The 2,783-nt window shown below is 53.3% G+C and overlaps 1 long non-coding RNA gene across 2 annotated transcripts; it reads left to right on the plus strand.

The window, feature by feature from the left end:
* Positions 1 to 215: 215 nt before the first annotated feature.
* Positions 216 to 2,256, plus strand: LOC149994770 (uncharacterized). Of its 2 annotated transcripts, XR_016507744.1 has the most exons (4): positions 216 to 361; positions 603 to 771; positions 1,031 to 1,841; positions 1,979 to 2,256. It is a non-coding gene; the product is annotated as an uncharacterized LOC149994770 (long non-coding RNA). The 2 variants fall into 2 exon arrangements; XR_016507743.1 differs by having other exon boundaries at positions 216 to 771.
* The last annotated feature ends 527 nt before the right edge of the window (positions 2,257 to 2,783 follow it).

Below are 2,783 nucleotides of genomic sequence, written 5' to 3' on the forward strand. Positions count from 1 at the left end.
GCCCCCAGTGCACTCCTCGGCTCCCCAGCTACGCCCACCCTGCCGGTCCCCCTTCTCCTCCTTGCCTCCACCCTGAATGCCTGGCCATTCACTACGATTTAAAACTTTTTCAATCTCCTTATGCCCCACACCCCCCTTCTCACCCTTCTCTGGCCTCAGGCCACGGGAGGAGAAGGCCCACCCGCGCCTGCACCCCTCCTCCCCAGACACCTCTCCCCACCACCACCCCTCTCGTGGGCCATCCTGCAATCTGTCCCCGGGACCTGCAGTTCGTGTCAGTGGGCACACAGATGCCTGAAAGCCTCATGAGTCGGTCAGGTGCTGGGCGCAGGCAGCAGAACACGGTGGGCAGCAGCTACAGGTAATGCTGGTGGGCCCTCCTGCGCTCCAGGAGGTCCCCTTCTCTCCAGGGAGTGCTCAGCCACCTCGGTGTCTGGCTCCTGTCACCGGGTGGGTGGCCCTCCAGGGGGTGTGTTCCTGCAGCCTTCCTGGGTGAGCACTAGCAGGTGGGGAGACAGTTGCAGGTGGAGGTGAAGGCTGTCTGGAGGGGCCTCACTGAGGACTCCCGGCCCCCACACCCTCCTTCCTTTCCTTCCCTGCAGGCCCCAGGGCTCCCAGGGCTGTTCCCATTTCCCGGCCTTGACAGAAGCAAGGGAGGGACAGACTGGCCAGAAATTGGGGAACCCCCATTTCTACTCTTCTGTCTTCCTATCTGGGCCAGACAGCTCCAGATCGGACGGCCAAAACTCAGCAGCACGTCCTTTTTGGAGGGTGAGTCTTGGGAGTGCTGACTCAGTGTGGGGAGGGGGACCCCTGAAAAGTCACAAACCGCAAGGCTGCCTGCCCCCTCCAAGGGCCACATCCGGGTCTGGTTTCCTGACCACAGCCTGGGGTGCTCAGGGCCCAGGATTAGACTTTCTTTTGCTCCTGTAGAATTCTCAGTCTTGCTGACTGCCGTCCTGTGGGGGGAAGTCATCCTGCTCTGAAGACACGCCCTGTGACTGGCCCCCGCCCCCCCCCCTTTCTCCAGGATGTACAGTGATTTTACAGACAGGGGGAGCCCGGTCCCTCCTGCTGATGACCTCAAGTTTGCAAACGACTGTGAGGTGAATGCAGTCTGCCTGAAAACCCCAGCCTTCAGCTCTGAGGTCTAATGTGAGGAGCAGGTGGGGAGCCAGGCAGAGGGTGAGAACTGGGGACCCCTCCACAGACCCTTACTCAGCCGTTAGCCCCCATACTCTGTCCTCCATCTGCTCCGAGGGTAAGTTCTACCCCAAGAGGAGCCCCTTCTCTCTGCGACCCAAGGTCCCCCAGACACCAGCGTCTCAGAAAGGACTGGCCAAGGACAGAGCTGTGCAGTGTCCCCCAAGGAAGGAAAGCAAGGACCCAGTTCATTGAAGCCATGAACAGCTGTCCTGTCCCCGAGAGCTCTGCAGCCCCTAACCCAGGCCTAAGGTAAGACTAGTTCTTGGAGGTTCATTCCAGGCCCCCGGGCTGCAGCAAACAGAGAGACCTGGGCAAGAAGCTCGCCGTTCATGGTTGGCCAGTCCCACTGCTCTCCATGTTGGCAACTTGTCCTCTTACAAGATGCATCCAGTCCCCAGGAGGGCAGGTGGAGCCATGTCATAGCAACTTTCCTTCCCAAGTGCTACTTGGGGGCAACATTGAAGGGGTCTTCAGAAATGCCAGGCTCTGTTGCTGACCTGGAAGTTTTTGACTGGGAACTGGAAGAGATGCAGCGAGAGTCCATGTTCTGGAAACACATGATCAGACCTGGAGGCTTTCTTTGTTCCCACCCAGAATGACAGATGTCCTGCAATCTCTGAGGGCAATGGAAGGAGGTAAGTCACAGGACTTCACCGAGTGCTTCTAGCTGCCCCACGAGGGAGGGCGGCTGGCCTGAGGGCCCAGAGCCGCCTCCTCCTTAAAGCCCTGCTCGCCTGCTGCCTGGGGTCTCGGAGAGTTTCCTGTGTTGCAGGGCGGCTGCACTTCAGCCACAAGAGCACCAGCCATCTTCACAGACTCCTCCCCGTCCCACTGTCTCAGCACCAGTCAGCCTCCCCTCACTTTTCCTGCACTCAGCGTCAGGGAACAGCAAACATTTCTTACAACGATGGAGAATGTTTGTTCAAACCATTTCACAGGAACACGGGGCAAAAGGCCAGGGTGTGCAGGACCGGCTCAACCATTTTCTGGTCACCTGGTTAGAGAAAGATAACTTTGTCTTTCTCCTATCATTGTATTTTATGATGAATAAATGGCATTAAATATATTTTTCATCAACATGTTGTTTATGTAAATATTTTAAGGTTTTGTTTTAATTTCTAATATAAAGAAGACTGGTAGATATTCTCTACATAAGTAAAAGTTTTGGGGTCCTTACTCATTTTTAATACAGTATTCCCTCACTAATCACAGGTATTATGTCCTAGACGCCCCCGCGATAGGTGAAAACCCACGAAGTAGGAACCTTACATTTATTTTAGTATTTATATATATTTTAAGGCTTTATAAACCCTTCCCACACACTTATAAACTGTTCCCACTCCCTCATTAACCTTTTCCACACTTTTATAAACACTACTTATGTTCTTAAACATATTCTACACTCTTAAACCTACGTAACTTTAACAACATACATATACAGTACTGCAAAATCCCGCGATATAGTGAAAAATTCATGATAAATAAATATATTATTTTTTAAAATCCTGCGATACAGTGAGTCCATGATAAGTGAATCGTGATATAGAGAGGGACTACTGTAATGTAAAGGGGTCCCG

Source organism: Furipterus horrens, unplaced genomic scaffold (assembly GCF_987537825.1).
Source record: "Furipterus horrens unplaced genomic scaffold, mFurHor1.1.pri manual_scaffold_13, whole genome shotgun sequence".
In the NCBI taxonomy this organism is placed as follows: Eukaryota; Metazoa; Chordata; class Mammalia; order Chiroptera; family Furipteridae; genus Furipterus; species Furipterus horrens.